This window comes from Pseudophryne corroboree, chromosome 5 (assembly GCF_028390025.1).
Source record: "Pseudophryne corroboree isolate aPseCor3 chromosome 5, aPseCor3.hap2, whole genome shotgun sequence".
Taxonomy (NCBI): Eukaryota; Metazoa; Chordata; class Amphibia; order Anura; family Myobatrachidae; genus Pseudophryne; species Pseudophryne corroboree.
Genome location: NC_086448.1, coordinates 361583455 through 361605515, shown reverse-complemented (window position 1 = coordinate 361605515; position 22061 = coordinate 361583455).

Below are 22061 nucleotides of genomic sequence, written 5' to 3'. Positions count from 1 at the left end.
GCCCCTTTTTCGGCTGACTTTTCTCCCGCTTTTTTCAGGAATTCTGGCAGGGGTAATTTATCACATATATAGCCCTGGGACTATATATTGTGATGATTTGCCAGCCAAGGTGTTTATATTGCTGCTCAGGGCGCCCCCCCCCCCCCCCCAGCGCCCTGCACCCATCAGTGACCGGAGTGTGAGGTGTGCATGAGGAGCAATGGCGCACAGCTGCAGTGCTGTGCGCTACCTTGTTGAAGACCGAGGTCTTCTGCCGCCGATTTTCCGGACCACTTCTTGCTTCTGGCTCTGTAAGGGGGACGGCAGCGCGGCTCCGGGACCGAACGATCAAGGTCGGGTCCTGTGTTCGATCCCTCTGGAGCTAATGGTGTCCAGTAGCCTAAGAAGCCCAAACTATCTCCAGTCAGGTAGGTTCGCTTCTTCTCCCCTTAGTCCCTCGCTGCAGTGAGTCTGTTGCCAGCAGATCTCACTGTAAAATAAAAAACCTAAAATATACTTTCTTTCTAGGAGCTCAGGAGAGCCCCTAGTGTGCATCCAGCTCAGCCGGGCACAAGATTCTAACTGAAGTCTGGAGGAGGGTCATAGTGGGAGGAGCCAGTGCACACCAGTTAGTCTAAAGCTTTCTTTTAGTTGTGCCCAGTCTCCTGCGGAGCCGCTATTCCCCATGGTCCTTACGGAGTCCCAGCATCCACTTAGGACGTCAGAGAAACTGGCGAAAATAACCGGCGCAAATAACCAATTAAATATTGATTAATAATTTCATTAAGTTCAACATCAGCTGCAAACACTAGAGGATTTGCAAGATCCCCAAAACCACAAAAGCAAAAGAGAAAAAATAGTGTATTGTGCTAGATGTATTAATTAATAAATAAATAAATATCAAGTGTCTGCTTTGACTTCACACAAACAATAAGGGAACTTGCTTGTAAAATATAAAATTTAATAAAGTAAAATGAAATGTAATACACACACACACACACACACACACACACACACACACACACATACATTTTAATACTATATTCTGAGATCAAATATTTCCACCTCCTTGACATAGAACACTCTGACCGCATTAATAAATTGAGCTAAAATAGCAACACTGTATCATAAAGTCTTTAAACAGACCTGCCAGGGCTGTTAGTAAAGTGCTACAATAGTGCAACAATAGCCAGTGTCTTGAATGAAGTAGTAACAAGGTTTCTCCTTTCCTACTGCTACTGGCATCCCAGTGCAGAGGATTCAGCTGTGATAATAATTACCCGAACCTGAGGGAAATGTCTGTTGTTACAGCAAAGTTCACTGAGAGCGTCCTTGTAATATGCACAACATTAAGCACTGCCGCTGATACGTATGATACGAACCTCCTCGCTGTGCGGGCAGGCAGGTGCGGCACTCGGCTACCGCTCAGATAGGGACCGCTGGCTGAAGCGCTCCAGCTGGTACACTCGGTCAGGCAGTGTCTGCTGATGTTAACGTCAATGGGTGGAGCTTTAGGAGAGATGACGTCAACGCGTTTCGTCCCGTTTCCAATCGGGACTTCCTCAAGACCATAGGGCTTAATCTCCATGTGCCCTTTTATCTCTCCTTACGGACCGCCTTTAATTAGGATTAGAAACACCAGTGTGCTATAATCTATTTAGACTTAATATACCTCATACTAATACAAATTATAAAGTATTGTCACAGTGTTAGAATAATATTACAATAGTATTAACATACACAGCAAGTTCCATAATTACATCTGTGTGAAGGGCTGATAACCATAAAAATATGCTTAAAAATAAATAAAATTAAATAATTATAAAATAAATATAAAGTACTAATAAATGGACAGACAGAGTAAAGCAAAGGCTGGACACTCTCCTCCAATTGATTACATCACAAACAATTAGTGTCCATATGATGATAATAATAAGTTTACTATAAATTTGATTTTAATATTTAGTAGCATTAGAACCTCAGAAATACAAAGAGTAACGGCCTTATTAATTCCACAGGATTAGTTCATTTAGCCGATAGTCACATAGCAAATAGTCCCTTATACCCAGTATAACGAACTAATCTAAACATGTATAATCAATAGCCTCATTCAGCCCTCTAGGGCTCAAAGTATCCAACTTAAAGATCCAAGCAGATTCCCCCATACAGTTGTCGAAATCTATTCCCTCCCCTCCTAGTATTACAAAATTGTTCAACCACTGTCAGTCAATCCTTTAGGGTCCCCGTTGTGGACTTTAACAAAATGTCTTGATACAGTGTGTTTCATGGATTTATTAATAATATTACGTCTGTGTTCCTTAAAGCGACTTTTAATTGGCCTAATCGTCCTGCCAACATACTGTAGTTGACAGGGGCATTGCAGGACATAAACAGAATAATTGGAATCACAGTTTAAATATTGTTTGATGGAAAAAGTCCCCCCACCACTCGTTGAAACAATATTTGCCACACCATTGCTCATATGACCGCAGGTGAGGCAAATAGATTTATTACACCTGTAACTACCTAAAGGTCTCTTAGGGAGCCAGGAAGTTTGTTGATTAGCCGTGGTTTTAACAGATCTAAGGTCACTAGGTGCTAATATATTCCTCAAATTTGTATTTTTCTTATAAATAATCCTAGGTTTTCCCCAATGCAATTATTCAATATCTGATCCTGCTTCAAAATTCCAAAGTTTAAATTCAAAATGTTCTCAATTTCACCTGATTTAGGCTTATTAGATGACGTAACAAACAATAAAGCTTCATCTAGCAATTTCTGGGGGTAACCTCTTCTAACAAAATTATTAATCATAATTGTAGATTGCTCAACAAAATCTTCATCTCGTGTAAAGTTGCGTCTTATACGCATTAGTTGATTTTTCGGTATATTGTTAATCCAAGGTTTAAAATGGGCACTTTCATAATGTAAGTAATTACTCGTCCCAAACGGTTTAGTGTAATTATTAGACACAATTACATTATCTTGGATAGAGAAGGTCACATCGAGAAAATTAATACTATCTAAATCAAATAAATGTGTGAACGTGAGATTATATGTGTTCTTATTGATATAGTTAACAAAATCCTGTGCAAGTGAAGACCCACCATCCCAAATTATAAATAAGTCATCAATAAAACGGCCATAGAGGACCAGGTTATCTCTATATGGGCCGTTCCAAATGAACTCCTCCTCGAAACGGCCCATATAGAGATTTGCAAAACTTGGCGCGAACCTGGTCCCCATGGCCGTACCCAGTGCCTGTAAATAATAAGTGTCCCCAAATAGAAAATAATTGTGAGTGAGTATAAACATAATAGATTGAATAATAAAATCACGTCGCTCAATAGACAAATTGGGATCTTTTTCCAAATAATAATTAACCGCATTAGTACCCGCTTTATGTGGGATATTGGTATACAGAGCTTGGACATCAAGGGTGAGAAAACCCCACCCATTTGTCCAGCTACTTCCTACAAGTTTATGTAAAATATGTTTCGTATCCTTGATATAAGACTGTAAATGGGAAACGTGATTCTGTAAGTGTACATCTACAAAATGTGACAAATTAGACGTGAGGGAACCAACACCTGAAATTATAAGACGCCCAGGAGGTGAAATAAGTGTTTTGTGAATTTTGGGAAGGTGATAGAAAACAGGAGTGACAGGATGTGTACATAACAAAAAATAGTATTCATCTTCCGATATGGCCCTCTCGCTCCTTGCTAGGTCCAACATATTACCATATTCTTTTAAGTAAGAAACAGTAGGGTTACTCAACAGAGGTGTTTAATATTGCACATCTTGTAATTGTCTATTTGCTTCCAGGATATAATCATCTCTGTTCTGAACAATGATCACCCCTCCCTTGTCAGCCGGCCTAATGACAAGGGAGAGGGAATCCCTCAGCCCTTTTAGAGCTGATCTTTCTTGTTTAGTCAAATTTTGACTATATGAGCAATAATAAGGACCTTGTTTTTTAGCAGTTCTATTACATACAGCTTTAAATTCACTCAAAGTCTTATTATAACAAATTGTAATAGCTGAACTTTTGTGTTCTAAAGGAAAAAATTGGGATTTTTTTCTTAAATCTAGAATGAGATAGAGGATTTAGTGATACATCTATATCAAACAATTTAACTTCAGGGGACTCGTCTAATAGCTGTTCTAAACAATATAATCCTTCTTTCACTTGGGTCGTTTCCTCCATTTTTTGCAGGCAGGCGTGGATGCAGGCCTGAAGTTGGGTTCCATCAAAGTGCAGATTTCGGCCTTATCTATTTTCTTTCAAAAGGAATTGGCCGTCCTTCCTGAGGTTCAGACTTTCCATGAAGGGAGTGCTGCTTATCCATCCTCCATTTGTCCCACCAGTGGCGCCGTGGGATCTTGAAGTGGTGTTGCAGTTTCTTATGTCCCACTGGTTTGAGCCTTTGCGTAAGGTTGAGTTAAAGTTTCTCACTTGGAAAGTGGTCATGCTTTTGGCTCTGGCGTCTGCCAGACGAGTGTCCGAGTTGGCGGCCTTGTCTCACAAGAGCCCATATTTGATTTTTCATTCGGATAGAGCGGAATTGAGGACTCGCCAACAATTTCTGCTGAAGGTGGTCTCTTCGTTTCACATAAACCAACCTATTGTGGTGCCTGTGGCTACGGATGCTGTGGCGGTCCCAAAGTCTCTTGATGTTGTAAGAGCTTTGAAAATTTATGTCGCCAGAACGGCTCTTACTAGGCTCTGTTTGTCCTGTATGCTTACAACAAGATTGGAAATCCTGCTTCTAAGCAAACTATTGCACGCTGGATTTGTAATACGATCCAGCAAGCTCATTCTTTGGCTGGGCTACCGTTGCCGAAGTCAGTAAAGGCCCATTCTACCAGGAAGGGGGGCTCATCTTGGGCGGCTGCCCGAGGGGTCTCGGCACTTCAACTTTGCCGAGCAGCTACGTGGTCGGGTTCAAACACTTTTGCTAAATTTTACAAGTTTGATACCCTGGCTGATGAGGACCTCATGTTTGCTCAATCGGTGCTGCAGAGTCGTCCGCACTCTCCCGCCCGTTCTGGAGCTTTGGTATAGACCCCATGGTCTTTTTGGAGTTCCCAGCATCCTCTAAGACGTAAGAGAAAATAAGATTTTACTTACCGATAAATCTATTTCTCGTAGTCCGTAGTGGATGCTGGGACTCCGTCAGGACCATGGGGAATAGCGGCTCCGCAGGAGACAGGGCACAAAATTTAAAAGTTTGACCACTAGGTGGTGTGTACTGGCTCCTCCCCCTATGACCCTCCTCCAAGCCTCAGTTAGGATACTGTGCCCGGACGAGCGTACACAATAAGGAAGGATTTTGAATCCCGGGTAAGACTCAAACCAGCCACACCAATCACACCGTACAACTTGTGATCTGAACCCAGTTAACAGTATGATAACGTAGGAGCCTCTGAAAAGATGGCTCACAACAATAAACAACCCGATTTTTTTTTGTAACAATAACTATGTACAAGTATTGCAGACAATCCGCACTTGGGATGGGCGCCCAGCATCCACTACGGACTACGAGAAATAGATTTATCGGTAAGTAAAATCTTATTTTCTCTGACGTCCTAGTGGATGCTGGGACTCCGTCAGGACCATGGGGATTATACCAAAGCTCCCAAACGGGCGGGAGAGTGCGGATGACTCTGCAGCACCGAATGAGAGAACTCCAGGTCCTCCTTAGCCAGGGTATCAAATTTGTAGAATTTTACAAACGTGTTCTCCCCTGACCACGTAGCTGCTCGGCAGAGTTGTAATGCCGAGACCCCTCGGGCAGCCGCCCAAGATGAGCCCACCTTCCTTGTGGAGTGGGCCTTGACAGATTTAGGCTGTGGCAAGCCTGCCACAGAATGTGCCAGTTGAATTGTGCTACAAATCCAACGAGCAATCGTCTGCTTAGAAGCAGGAGCACCCAGCTTGTTGGGTGCATATAGTATAAACAGCGAGTCAGATTTTCTGACTCCAGCCGTCCTTGAAATATATATTTTCAATGCTCTGACAACGTCCAGCAACTTGGAATCCTCCAAATCGCTAGTAGCCGCAGGCACCACAATAGGCTGGTTCAGGTGAAACGCTGATACCACCTTAGGCAGAAAATGAGGACGCGTCCTCAATTCTGCCCTGTCCGAATGGAAAATCAGATATGGGCTTTTATATGATAAAGCTGCCAATTCTGACACTCTCCTGGCTGAAGCCAGAGCCAGTAGCATGGTTACTTTCCATGTAAGATATTTCAAATCTACCGATTTGAGTGGCTCAAACCAATGGGATTTGAGAAAATCCAAAACTACATTGAGATCCCACGGTGCCACTGGGGGCACAACCGGGGGCTGTATATGTAGTACTCCTTTTACAAAAGTCTGAACTTCAGGAACTGAAGCCAATTCTTTCTGGAAGAATATCGACAGGGCCGAAATTTGAACCTTAATGGACCCTAATTTGAGGCCCATAGATAATCCTGTTTGCAGGAAATGTAGGAATCGACCCAGTTGAAATTCCTCTGTCGGGCCCTTCCTGGCCTCACACCATGCAACATATTTTCTCCAAATGCGGTGATAATGTTGTGCAGTCACCTCCTTCCTGGCTTTGACCAGGGTAGGGATGACCTCTTCCGGAATGCCTTTTTCCCTTAGGATCCGGCGTTCAACCGCCATGCCGTCAAACGCAGCCGCGGTAAGTCTTGGAATAGACACGGTCCCTGCTGAAGCAGGTCCCTTCTTAGAGGTAGAGGCCACGGATCTTCCGTGAGCATCTCCTGAAGTTCCGGGTACCAAGTCCTTCTTGGCCAGTCCGGAGCCACGAGTATCGTTCTTACTCCCCTTTGCAGTATAATTCTCAGTACCTTGGGTATGAGAGGCAGAGGAGGGAACACATACACTGACTGGTACACCCATGGTGTTACCAGAGCGTCCACAGCTATTGCCTGAGGGTCTCTTGACCTGGCGCAATACCTGTCCAGTTTTTTGTTGAGGCGGGACGCCATCATGTCCACCATTGGTCTTTCCCAATGGACCACAATCATGTGGAAGACTTCTGGATGAAGTCCCCACTCTCCCGGGTGAAGATCGTGTCTGCTGAGGAAGTCTGCTTCCCAGTTGTCCACTCCCGGAATGAACACTGCTGACAGTGCTATCACATGATTTTCCGCCCAGCGAAGAATCCTTGCAGCTTCTGCCATTGCCCTCCTGCTTCTTGTGCCGCCCTGTCTGTTTACGTGGGCGACTGCCGTGATGTTGTCCGACTGGATCAACACCGGCTGACCCTGAAGCAGAGGTTTTGCCAGGCTTAGAGCATTGTAGATTGCTCTTAGCTCCAGTATATTTATGTGAAGAGACGTTTCCAGGCTTGACCACACGCCCTGGAAGTTTCTTCCTCGTGTGACCGCTCCCCAGCCTCTCAGGCTGGCATCCGTGGTCACTAGGACCCAGTTCTGTATGCCGAATCTGCGGCCCTCTAACAGATGAGTACTCTGCAACCACCATAGCAGAGAGACCCTTGTCCTTGTCGACAATTTTATCCGCTGATGCATCTGCAGATGCGATCCGGACCATTTGTCTAGCAGATCCCACTGAAAAATTCGTGCATGGAATCTGCCGAATGGAATCGCTTCGTAAGAAGCCACCATTTTTCCCAGGACTCTTGTGCATTGATGCACAGACACTGTCCCTGGTTTTAGGAGGTTCCTGACAAGTTCGGATAACTCCCTGGCTTTCTCCTCCGGAAGAAATACCTTTTTCTGAACAGTGTCCAGAATCATCCCTAGGAACAGCAGACGTGTCGTCGGGATCAGTTGGGATTTTGGAAAATTCAGAATCCACCCGTGCTGTTGGAGCACTACTTGAGTTAGTGCTACTCCGACCTCCAGCTGTTCTCTGGATCTTGCCCTTATCAGGAGATCGTCCAAGTAAGGGATAATTAATACGCCTTCTCTTCGAAGAAGAATCATCATTTCGGCCATTACCTTGGTAAAGACCCTGGGTGCCGTGGACAATCCAAACGGCAGCGTCTGAAACTGATAATGACAGTTTTGTACCACGAACCTGAGGTACCCTTGGTGTGAAGGGCAAATTGGGACATGAAGGTAAGCATCCTTGATGTCCAAGGACACCATAAAATCCCCCTCTTCCAGATTCGCTATCACTGCTCTGAGTGACTCCATCTTGAACTTGAATTTTTGTATGTACAGGTTCAGAGATTTCAGATTTAGAATAGGTCTTACCGAGCCGTCCGGCTTCGGTACCACAAATAGCGTGGAGTAATACCCCTTTCCCTGTTGTAGAAGGGGTACCTTGACTATCACCTGCTGAGAATACAGCTTGTGAATGGCTTCCAATACCGTCGCCCTGTCGGAGGGAGACGTTGGCAAAGCAGACTTTAGGAACCGGCGAGGGGGAGACTTCTCGAATTCCAACCTGTAACCCTGAGATACTACCTGCAGGATCCAGGGGTCCACCTGCGAGTGAGCCCACTGTGCGCTGAAATTCTTGAGGCGACCCCCCACCGCCCCTGAGTCCGCTTATAAGGTCCCAGCGTCATGCTGAGGCCTTTGCAGAAGCCGGGGAGGACTTCTGCTCCTGGGAAGGGGCTGCTTGGTGCAGTCTCTTACCCTTTCCTTTGCCTCGGGGCAAATATGAATGTCCTTTTGCTCGCTTGTTCTTATAGGAACGAAAGGACTGCGGCTGAAAAGACTGCGGCTTTTTCTGTTGGGAGGGGACTTGAGGTAAAAAGGTGGACTTCCCGGCTGTTGCCGTGGCTACCAAATCCGATAGACCGACCCCAAATAATTCCTCTCCTTTATACGGCAATACTTCCATATGCCGTTTGGAATCCGCATCGCCTGACCACTGTCGTGTCCATAGACTTCTTCTGGCAGATATGGACATCGCACTTACTCTTGATGCCAGAGTGCAGATATCTCTCTGTGCATCTCGCATATAAAGGAACGCATCCTTTAATTGCTCTATAGTCAATAAAATACTGTCCCTATCCAGGGTATCAATATTTTCAGTCAGGGAATCCGACCAAGCCACCCCAGCACTGCACATCCAGGCTGAGGCGATTGCTGGTCGCAGTATAACACCAGTATGTGTGTATATACTTTTTAGAGTATTTTCCAGCCTCCTATCAGCTGGATCCTTGAGGGCGGCCGTATCAGGAGACGGTAACGCCACTTGTTTGGATAAACGTGTGAGCGCCTTCTCCACCCTAGGGGGTGTTTCCCAGCGCGCCCTAACCTCTGGCGGGAAAGGGTATAATGCCAATAACTTCTTTGAAATTAGCAGTTTTTTATCAGGGGTAACCCACGCTTCATCACACACGTCATTCAATTTCTCTGATTCAGGAAAAACTACAGGTAGTTTTTTCAGACCCCACATAATACCCCTTTTTGTGGTACTTGCAGTATCAGAGATATGCAAAGCCTCCTTCATTGCCGTGATCATATAACGTGTGGCCCTACTGGAAAATACGTTTGTTTCTTCACCGTCGACACTGGATTCAGTGTCAGTGTCTGGGTCTGTGTCGACCGACTGAGGTAAAGGGCGTTTTACAGCCCCTGACGGTGTCTGAGACGCCTGGACAGGTACTAACTGGTTTGCCGGCTGTCTCATGTCGTCAACCGACTTTTGTAGCGTGCTGACACTATCCCGTAATTCCATAAACAAAGCCATCCATTCTGGTGTCGACTCCCTAGGGGGTGACATCACCATTACAGGCAATTGCTCCGCCTCCACGCCAACATCGTCCTCATACATGTCGACACACACGTACCGACACACAGCAGACACACAGGGAATGCTCTGATAGAAGACAGGACCCCACTAGCCCTTTGGGGAGACAGAGGGAGAGTTTGCCAGCACACACCCAAGCGCTATAAATATATATAGGGACAACCTTAATAAGTGTGTTCCCTTTATAGCAGCTCAAATATTATAAATATCGCCAATAAGTGCCCCCCCTCTCTGTTTTTACCCTGTTTCTGTAGTGCAGTGCAGGGGAGAGTCCTGGGAGCCTTCCTCGCAGCGGAGCTGGGCAGGAAAATGGCGCTGTGTGCTGAGGAGAATAGGCCCGGCCCCCTTTTCGGCGGGCTTCTTCTCCCGTTTTTTTTGGAACCTGGCAGGGGTTAAATACATCCATATAGCCCCAGGGGCTATATGTGATATATTTTAGCCAGAATAGGTATATTACATTGCTGCCCAGGGCGCCCCCCCCCAGCGCCCTGCACCCTCAGTGACCGCTGGTGTGAAGTGTGCGGAGAGCAATGGCGCACAGCTGCAGTGCTGTGCGCTACCTCATGAAGACTGAGACGTCTTCTGCCGCCGGTTTCTGGACCTCTTCTCTATTCGGCATCTGCAAGGGGGTCGGCGGCGCGGCTCCGGTGACCCATCCAGGCTGTACCTGTGATCGTCCCTCTGGAGCTAGTGTCCAGTAGCCTAAGAAGCAAATCCATCCTGCACGCAGGTGAGTTCACTTCTTCTCCCCTAAGTCCCTCGTTGCAGTGAGCCTGTTGCCAGCAGGACTCACTGAAAATAAAAAACCTAACAAACTTTTTCTAAGCAGCTCTTTAGGAGAGCCACCTAGATTGCACCCTGCTCGGACGGGCACAAAAACCTAACTGAGGCTTGGAGGAGGGTCATAGGGGGAGGAGCCAGTACACACCACCTAGTGGTCAAACTTTTAAATTTTGTGCCCTGTCTCCTGCGGAGCCGCTATTCCCCATGGTCCTGACGGAGTCCCAGCATCCACTAGGACGTCAGAGAAAATAGGATTTTAATACCTACCAGTAAATCCTTTTCTCCTAGTCCGTAGAGGATGCTGGGCGCCCATCCCAGTGCGGACTGTTCCTTGCAGTTGAGTTGATACTGGTTATTTTCGGTTACACATGGTTTGTGTATCAGTTATGTTCAGCTTGTTGCTGTGGTTAGTTCATACTGTTATCTGGTTTCATGCTACTCCAGCTGTACGGTATGTTTGTGGTGTGGGCTGGTATGTTTCTCGCCCTTAGTTTAACAAAATCCTTTCCTCTAAATATCCGTCTCTCCTGGGCACAGTTCATATAACTGAGGTCTGGGGGAGAGGCATAGAGGGAGGAGCCAGTTCACACCCAGTCATAGTCTTTTTAGTGTGCCCAAGCTCCTGCGGATCTCGTCTATACTCCATGGTCCTTTTGGAGTCCCCAGCATCCTCTATGGACTAGGAGAAAAGGATTTACAGGTAGGTATTAAAATCCTATTATTTCTGCTGAAATTTGACCTAAATGACCTCAGATTTTCACACACATGTCCTAAAAGTAGATAAGGAAAACCAAATCAAACAAATGAGACAAAAAATTAGACATGCTCATTTTTTTACTGAGGAAAATGATCCAATAACACATATCAGTGAGTGGGAAAAGTATGTGAGCCTTTGATTTCGGTATCTGGTATGACCCCCTTGTGCAGCAATACCTGCATGTAAATGTTTCCGGTAACTGTTGACTAATCCTGGACATCGGCTTGGAGGAATTTTATCCTATTCTTCAATACAAAATATCCTCTAATATCTATTACCCAGCACCCCTCCTCCTTATCCCAGCCTACTCCTGTCCTTGGCTCTCCTCTAATGCCTGTTACCCAGCATCCCCTCCTCCTCCTACTTCTCCTGTGGCCCCAACTCAGCCTCCTGTACATCAAGAAGATGAGGAGACATAAGGATCTGCAACCAGAGACAGAGCACAGGTGCCTACATTTAGTAAACAGTGGGGATAAACATGTTGGGAGGTATGGTGTTGCATTAAACAAATGCTTTATTCTGGTGACATATCTAGGGATGTTATTACAAGAACAGGGAGTACCACCATGATAATTAAAAATTAGGTATTTCCCAAGAGGTAAGGGCCCTACACGCTAGAAGACATGACCAATGTGAAAGATGAACAACGTGGAAGATAAGCAATTTCCCTTGAACTTCCCAGAACCCTGACAAACAAAATTAAGTGTACACACTAAGCAATTTTCAAACAATTTGAAAGACGAAAGATATCTTTGGAATTGGCACCTTTTTTTTACATATTTTAATATTGGGGAGGCATTTCTGGGTGTGTGGACAGGGCTGTATCACCCACTGCACCACCAATTTCCAATGTGCCACCAACTTAATAAAAAATTAATTATAGTGGGTTCAATAAAATATATATATATATACACACAGACCAGAGTGCCCGGCTCCCCCATTAAAACTGCGTTACTGCTCCGGGTGCCTCCACGAATAATAGTCACATAAAGTCCAAAGGTGCAGCACTCCTAGCGGCTTGAATAAAGGGAAACAGCAGGGAATGCGCGTAGACAACATTCAATGCCTTTATTGCGGCAAAAGACCTGATGACAATGCCGCAATGAAGGAATTGAAACGTTTACATGCATGCCCTGCTGTTGCCCTTAATTTAAGCACCTTTGGACTATATATATATATATATATATATATAATAAGAATTTACTTACCGATAATTCTATTTCTCATAGTCCGTAGTGGATGCTGGGGACTCCGAAAGGACCATGGGGAATAGCGGCTCCGCAGGAGACTGGGCACAAAGTAAAAGCTTTAGGACTAGCTGGTGTGCACTGGCTCCTCCCCCTATGACCCTCCTCCAAGCCTCAGTTAGGATACTGTGCCCGGACGAGCGTACACAATAAGGAAGGATTTTGAATCCTGGGTAAGACTCATTACCAGCCACACCAATCACACCGTACAACTTGTGATCTGAACCCAGTTAACAGCATGATAACAGAAGGAGCCTCTGAAAAGATGGCTCACAACAACAATAACCCGATTTTTGTAACAATAACTATGTACAAGTAATGCAGACAATCCGCACTTGGGATGGGCGCCCAGCATCCACTACGGACTATGAGAAATAGAATTATCGGTAAGTAAATTCTTATTTTCTCTAACGTCCTAGTGGATGCTGGGGACTCCGAAAGGACCATGGGGATTATACCAAAGCTCCCAAACGGGCGGGAGAGTGCGGATGACTCTGCAGCACCGAATGAGAGAACTCCAGGTCCTCCTCAGCCAGGGTATCAAATTTGTAGAATTTAGCAAACGTGTTTGCCCCTGACCAAGTAGCTGCTCGGCAAAGTTGTAAAGCCGAGACCCCTCGGGCAGCCGCCCAAGATGAGCCCACTTTGCGTGTGGAATGGGCTTTTATAGATTTTGGCTGTGGCAGGCCTGCCACAGAATGTGCAAGCTGAATTGTACTACAAATCCAACGAGCAATCGTCTGCTTAGAAGCAGGAGCACCCAGCTTGTTGGGTGCATACAGGATAAACAGCGAGTCAGATTTTCTGACTCCAGCCGTCCTGGAAACATATATTTTCAGGGCCCTGACTACGTCCAGCAACTTGGAATCCTCCAAGTCCCTAGTAGCCGCAGGCACCACGATAGGTTGGTTTAAGTGAAATGCTGAAACCACCTTAGGGAGAAATTGAGGACGAGTCCTCAATTCTGCCCTGTCCGTATGAAAAATTAGGTAAGGGCTTTTATAGGATAAAGCCGCCAATTCTGATACACGCCTGGCTGAAGCCAGGGCTAACAGCATTACCACTTTCCAAGTGAGATACTTCAAGTCCACAGTGGTGAGTGGTTCAAACCAATGTGATTTTAGGAATCCCAACACTACATTGAGATCCCAAGGTGCCACTGGAGGCACAAAAGGAGGCTGTATATGCAGTACTCCCTTGACAAACGTCTGAACTTCAGGTACAGAAGCTAGTTCTTTTTGGAAGAATATCGACAGGGCCGAAATTTGAACCTTAATGGACCCTAATTTGAGGCCCATAGACAGTCCTGTTTGCAGGAAATGCAGGAATCGACCCAGTTGAAATTCCTCCGTAGGGGCCTTCCTGGCCTCGCACCACGCAACATATTTACGCCAAATACGGTGATAATGTTGTACGGTTACATCCTTCCTGGCTTTGATCAGGGTAGGGATGACTTCATCCGGAATGCCTTTTTCCTTCAGGATCCGGCGTTCAACCGCCATGCCGTCAAACGCAGCCGCGGTAAGTCTTGGAACAGACATGGTCCCTGCTGGAGCAGGTCCTGTCTTAGAGGTAGAGGCCACGGGTCTTCCGTGAGCCTCTCTTGAATTTCCGGGTACCAAGTCCTTCTTGGCCAATCCGGAGCCACGAGTATAGTCTTTACTCCTCTCCTTCTTATGATTCTCAGTACTTTTGGTATGAGAGGAAGAGGAGGGAACACATACACTGACCGGTACACCCACGGTGTTACCAGAGCGTCCACAGCTATTGCCTGAGGGTCCCTTGACCTGGAACAATATCTGTCCAGTTTTTTGTTGAGGCGAGACGCCATCATGTCCACCCTTGGTTTTTCCCAACGGTTTACAATCATGTGGAAGACTTCCGGGTGAAGTCCCCACTCCCCCGGGTGAAGATCGTGTCTGCTGAGGAAGTCTGCTTCCCAGTTGTCCACTCCCGGAATGAACACTGCTGACAGTGCTATCACATGATTTTCCGCCCAGCGAAGAATCCTTGCCACTTCCGTCATTGAAGTGACGTTTCCATGCTTGACCACAAGCCCTGGAAATTTTTTCCCTGTGTGACTGCTCCCCAGCCTCTCAGGCTGGCATCCGTGGTCACCAGGACCCAATCCTGAATGCCGAATCTGCGGCCCTCTAGGAGATGAGCACTCTGTAACCACCACAGGAGAGACACCCTTGTCCTTGGAGACAGGGTTATCCGCTGATGCATTTGAAGATGCGATCCGGACCATTTGTCTAGCAGTTCCAACTGAAAAGTTCTTGCGTGGAATCTGCCGAATGGAATCACTTCGTAAGAAGCCACCATCTTTCCCAGGACCCTTGTGCACTGATGCACTGACACCTGGCCTGGTCTTAGGAGTTTCCTGACTAGGTCGGATAACTCCCTGGCTTTCTCTTCCGGGAGAAACACCTTTTTCTGTACTGTGTCCAGAATCATCCCTAGGAACAGCAGACGTGTCGTCGGAATCAGCTGCGATTTTGGAATATTTAGAATCCATCCGTGCTGTCGTAGTACTATTTGCGATAGTGCTACTCCGACCTCTAACTGTTCTCTGGACCGTGCCCTTATCAGAAGATCGTCCAAGTAAGGGATAATTAAGATGCCTTTTCTTCGAAGAAGAATCATCATTTCGGCCATTACCTTGGTAAAGACCCGGGGTGCCGTGGACAATCCAAACGGCAGCGTCTGAAACTGATAGTGACAGTTCTGTACCACAAACCTGAGGTACCCTTGGTGAGAAGGGCAAATTGGGACATGGAGGTAAGCATCCTTGATGTCCAGACAGAGACACCATGTAGTCCCCTTCTTCCAGGTTCGCTATCACTGCTCTGAGTGACTCCATCTTGAACTTGAACCTTTTTATGTAAGTGTTCAAGGTTTTCAGATTTAAAATGGGTCTCACCGAGCCGTCCGGCTTCGGTACCACAAACAGCGTGGAGTAATACCCCTTTCCCTGTTGTAGGAGGGGTACCTTGATTATCACTTGCTGGGAATACAGCTTGTGAATGGCTTCCAATACCGCCTCCCTGTCGGGGGTAGACGTTGGTAAAGCAGACTTCAAGAACCGGCGAGGGGGAGACGTCTCGAATTCCCATTTGTACCCCTGAGATACTACCTGCAGGATCCAGGGGTCCACTTGCGAGTGAGCCCACTGCGCGCTGAAATTCTTGAGACGGGCCCCCACCGTGCCTGAGTCCGCTTGTAAGGCCCCAGCGTCATGCTGAGGACTTGGCAGAAGCGGGGGAGGGCTTCTGGTCGTGGGAAGAAGCTGTCTGTTGTAGTCTTTTTCCCCTTCCTCTGCCCCGGGGCAGATATGAGTGGCCTTTTGCCCGCTTGCCCTTATGGGGACGAAAGGACTGAGCCTGAAAAGGCGGTATCTTTTTCTGCTGCGAGGTGACTTGGGGTAAAAAGGTGGATTTCCCAGCCGTTGCCGTGGCCACCAGGTCCGATAGACCGCCCCCAAATAACTCCTCCCCTTTATACGGCAATACTTCCATATGCCGTTTGGAATCCGCATCCCCTGACCACTGTCGCGTCCATAATCCTCTTCTGGCAGAAATGGACATCGCACTTACTCTTGATGCCAGAGTGCAAATGTCTCTCTGTGCATCTCGCATATATAGGAATGCATCCTTTAAATGCTCTATAGTCAATAATATATTGTCCCTGTCCAGGGTATCAATATTTTCAGTCAGGGAATACGACCAAGCCACCCCAGCACTGCACATCCAGGCTGAGGCGATTGCTGGTCGCAGTATAACACCAGTATGTGTGTATATACTTTTAAGGATATTTTCCAGCCTCCTATCTGCTGGCTCCTTAAGGGCGGCCGTTTCTGGAGACGGTAACGCCACTTGTTTTGATAAGCGTGTGAGCGCCTTATCCACCCTAGGGGGTGTTTCCCAACGAGCCCTAACCTCTGGTGGGAAGGTATATAGTGCCAATAATTTTTTAGAAATTAGCAGTTTTCTGTCGGGGGTAACCCACGCTTCATCACACACTTCATTCAATTCATCTGATTCAGGAAAAACTACGGGTAGTTTTTTCACACCCCACATAATACCCCTTTTTGCGGTACTTGCAGTATCAGAGATGTGCAAAACCTCCTTCATTGCCGTGATCATGTAACGTGTGGCCCTACTGGAAAATACGTTTGTTTCTTCACCGTCGACACTGGAGTCAGTGTCTGTGTCTGGGTCCGTGTCGACCCACTGAGGTAACGGGCGTTTAATAGCCCCTGACGGTGTTTGAGACGCCTGGACAGGCACTAACTGAGCTGCCGGCTGTCTCATGTCGTCAACAGTTTTCTGTAACGTGCCGACACTGTCACGTAATTCCTTAATTACGGCCATCGATTCAGGTGTCGACTCCCTAGGGGGTGACATCACCATTATAGGCAATTGCTCCGCCTCCACATCATTTTCCTCCTCATACATGTCGACACACACGTACCGACACCCAGCACACACACAGGGAATGCTCTGATAGAGGACAGGACCCACTTAGCCCTTTGGGGAGACAGAGGGAGAGTTTGCCAGCACACACCAGAGCGCTATATATGTATAGGGACAACCTTACAATAAGTGTCTATCCCTTATAGCTGCTTATATCTGTTATTTTGCCAAATAAGTGCCCCCCTCTCTTTTTTACCCTGTTTCTGTAGTTGCAGGATGCAGGGGAGATTCTGGGAGCCTTCCTACCAGCGGAGCTGTGTGGGAAAAATGGCGCTGTGTGCTGAGGAGATAGGCCCCGCCCCCTTCACGGCGGGCTCTTCTCCCGCTTTTTTCTGGAAAACTGGCAGGGGTTAAATACATCCATATAGCCCAGGAGCTATATGTGATGTATTTTTCGCCAACTAAGGTAAATTCATTGCTTCCCAGGACGCCCCCCCCCAGCGTCCTGCACCCTCAGTGACCGGAGTGTGAAGTGTGCTGAGAGCAATGGCGCACAGCTGCAGTGCTGTGCGCTACCTTATGAAGACAGGAAAGTCTTCTGCCGCCGATTTATGGACCTCTTCTTGCTTCAGCATCTGTAAGGGGGCCGGCGGCGCGGCTCCGGGACCCATCCATGGCTGGGCCTGTGATCGTCCCTCTGGAGCTAATGTCCAGTAGCCTAAGAAACCCAATCCACTCTGCACGCAGGTGAGTTTGTTTCTCTCCCCTAAGTCCCTCGATGCAGTGAGCCTGTTGCCAGCAGGTCTCACTGAAAATAAAAAACCTATTTAAACTTTTACTCTAAGCAGCTCAGGAGAGCCACCTAGATTGCACCCTTCTCGTTCGGGCACAAAATCTAACTGAGGCTTGGAGGAGGGTCATAGGGGGAGGAGCCAGTGCACACCAGCTAGTCCTAAAGCTTTTACTTTGTGCCCAGTCTCCTGCGGAGCCGCTATTCCCCATGGTCCTTTCGGAGTCCCCAGCATCCACTAGGACGTTAGAGAAATATATATATATATATATATATATAATATTTCTATTTCTCCGGCAGGGTCCACAGGTTATCCACAGGATAACAATGGGATATGATGGAGCGACAGTGGATTTGCACCAATCAGTCCAAGCTTTCCGGCCTCCCAGCATGCAACGGGCCCGTCCATATATCCCCGCTCCCTGTCTCAGGCAAATCAGTTTTTTGTTTGGTGCGGCAGGAGCCGGACCATGGTCACAGGGCTGCTGGATTGTTAGCAACCCCAAGCTTTCTTGTTTTATTTTTATAGTCTTACTATTTTTTGAGTGATCTTTCTAAACAGCGTCTTATACGCATATTGGAAAGTCGCTCCAACAACTCTCCGCCGGGTCGCGACAACACTTACCCACGAGTACAGTGCTGTTTCGGCAGGCGTCTGTGTCGGATATACTAGCAGGTCCATCAGACGTTACCAGGCTGTGGCTGAAGCACAGGGAGAAGGCATCGGTTCCACGTAGCATGCATGGAATACGGACACAGCCGCACTGTTTTGGGAGGAGACTGCCAAACAGAAGCTAACGCGCCGCCACCACGGGTGCTCCAGCGCTAGGCCTTAGGGATTATAGGCTCCAGGAATAGCATGAGGCCGCAATCCCTAGGGTTGATGTCAGCAGTGGGGAGTCAGATGCTCTCCTAGTCGCTCCTCCCCTCAGTTCATGACCAGTTTCCGCCGAGTCTCCCGCCATGAACTGTTTACTCGCTTCCAGCTACACTGGGAGATGAGGGGACCTGGTCTCAGCATAGGCGGCTGTGTGACCGGGGCGTCGGTGTTCACTGATTGCTACCACGAGGGGACCCGGTCGCAGCATAGGCGGCTGCGTGGCAGATGCGTCTGAGTTCACTGAGGGCCCGGTCGCAGCATAGGCGGCTGTGTGACTGGTGCGTCTGTGTTCACTATAGGTTCCCGGAGCGGCAGTGTACACTAGTAGTGTCTGGATCCACTCACCGTTTGCTAACATATTGATCGATCCTGGAAGTGAGGTGAGTCTCCCTGTATCCCACTCTACTGAGTACGGGCTACACAGCACTAAATCTCTATCTACTGTTTGAATATGAATAGTTAGATAAGTGCCTATTGCATATGAGTCTGTATACCCTTACTGTTGTTTCTGTCGCATTGCCTATGAATACATTAAATATGTTAAACATGATTCAGTAAATGTGTTCTCCTACATACTTAAAATATTATTGTAGTTGATGATGTGCTCATATTGCTTATTATACTAGTCTATAACGTGACTGACTGCTAGTATGATGCTGACTTTACTATATGTTTGTCAGTTTGTTTTGCAGATCCTCAATGCTGGTGCATGAGTAGGATCGGATGGATATAATTTTAAAGAAAAAAGGTTAAAGTGATACAGTCACAAAATTGTGTAGTACACTGTGGAAATGCTGATTATTTATCATGTATTAAAGCAGCAATGATGAGGACACTCATACCATGTTTAGAAGCTGTATTATCCTCTTATGATCTGGTTCAGGATGGCTTGTATGCATAATGGCCCTCATTCCGAGTCGTTCGCTCGGTATTTTTCATCGCATCGCAATGAAAATCCGCTTAGTACGCATGCGCAATATTCGCACTGCGACTGCGCCAAGTAATTTAACAATGAAGATAGTATTTTTACTCACGGCTTTTTCATCGCTCCGGCGATCGTAATGTGATTGACAGGAAATGGGTGTTACTGGGCGGAAACACGGCGTTTTATGGGCGTGTGGATGAAAACGCTACCGTTTCCGGAAAAAACGCAGGAGTGGCTGGAGAAACGGGGGAGTGTCTGAGCGAACGCTGGGTGTGTTTGTGACGTCAAACCAGGAACGACAAGCACTGAACTGATCGCACAGGCAGAGTAAGGTTGAAGTTACTCAGAAACTGCAAAGTAGTGTGTAATCGCAATATTGCGAATACATCGGTCGCAATTTTAAGAAGCTAAGATACACTCCCAGTAGGCGTAGGCTTAGCGTGTGTAACTCTGCTAAATTCGCCTTGCGACCGATCAACTCGGAATGAGGGCCAATGTTTTATGTTGCTCAGCAAGGACAAGTCGGATGCAGATACAAGTGTATCCACCTTGGGCTATCTTTGCACAAGCTTTATCCATAAAAGTTAAATGGATAATCCCCTCAAAATCCTGTACCAGGAATAGGGTTATAAGCCCTTACATACAGCAGCAGCTTCTCAGAACCAGTGGTAAGTAAACCTTCACCCTCACAGGCTACACATTGTTTAGATTCATCAGAAGATGAAAGAACAATTTTTCTACTTCATCAGATGAAAAAGAGGTAGGTCTCAGCTCTCAAAAACAGCTGAGTTAATTGAAAGCAATAAAGCCATCTTATCCTTAGAGGATACAGCAAAGCCTGTGTTAAAAACCAAGGCACTTGTGTTTAAACATCCCAATACTTGAGTTCCAAGATCAGCTGACGGAAATCATGGAAGAGGTTTGGGTTACACCCAATAAAAAGTTAGAATTCCTAAGAAATGGAATTCCTATGATCTGCTTCCATCTGGGGATTATTTAATAAAAGGTGAGATCGCTCCTAAATTAGATAAGAAGAATCTACATTAGCTTTGCTTTCAATTTTCCTATCTAAGGCAGTCATTAGGCCAAGCCTTGGCTTCGGCTTAAATGGCAAAGGCAGTGGTTGCCTGGGCTGATGCAATGGAAGGAGATTTTTCAGTAGAGCAAGAATCTCATATGGCTCATAAAAAAAAAATGCAGTGTTCCTGGAAGCATTGGATATGGGTAAAATATTTACTCCAGGGCATCAGCCCTAACTATACCTGCTCATAGAGCAGTTTACTGGGTAAGTGGAAAATCTACAGCCACACCATACTGAATATGCCCAATCTCACCAGATCTTGGAAGCTATGCAGTGTGGGGCCTGGTGAGAAACATCTGCGAATACCAGGTGCTGTAGGTGGAATCATTTTCTTGTTCTGAAAACATTCCTTTTTGGTAAGAATTGACAGATATTCTGGAGTCAGAAGCAGACTCCAACAAAGTCAGGTTCCTTCCACATACAGTTCACGTGTTGGTATTACACTATCAATAGAAGCCTGTCATAGGCACGTCAGTGTGATTTGAGACTAGGAAACCATTGAGCTACCAGAAGATCTACAGTGTGGGCCTGGTTAGTACTCGGATGGGAGACTATCGGGGAATACCAGGTGCTGTAGAAAAATGAAACCATCAGTTGAGGGTGTGGGCTCCGCCTGGGAGACCCAAGGTTGGCGGGTCGACTAACTCAGGTAACACCGACCTGGCATGGTATCTTTAGTAGAAATGTGCACCGGACATTTTTTGGGTTTTGTGTTTTGGTTTTGGATTCGGTTCTGCGGCCGTGTTTTGGATTCGGGCGCGTTTTGGCAAAACCTCTCTGAAAATGTTTTGGCGGATTCGGGTATGTTTTGGATTCTGTTTTTTTTTTTTTTTTTTTTTCAAAAAACCCTCAAAAACAGCTTAAATCATAGAATTTGGGGGTAATTTTGATCCCATAGTATTATTAACCTCAATAACCATAATTTCCACTCATTTTCAGTCTATTCTGAACAGCTCACAATATTATTTTTAGTCCTAAAATTTGCACCGAGGTTGCTGGATGACTAAGCTAAGCGACCCAAGAGGGCGGCACAAACACCTGGCCCATCTAGGAGTGGCACTGCAGTGGCAGACAGGATGGCACTTAAAAAAATTGGCCCCAAACATCACATGATGCAAAGATAAATTAAAGAAAAAAGAGGTGCAAGATGGAATTGTCCTTGGGCCCTCCCACCCACCCTTATGTTGTATAAACAGGACATGCACACTTTAACAAACCCATCATTTCAGTGACAGGGTCTGCCACACGACTGTGGCTGAAATGACTGGTTGGTTTGGGCCCCCACCAAAAAAGAAGCAATCAATCTCTCCTTGCACAAACTGGCTCTGCAAAGGCAAGATGTCCACCTCCTCCTCATCGTCCGAATCCTCACCCCTTTCACTGTGTACATCCCCCTCCTCACAGATTATTAATTCGTCCCCACTGGAATCCACCATATCAGGTCCCTGTGT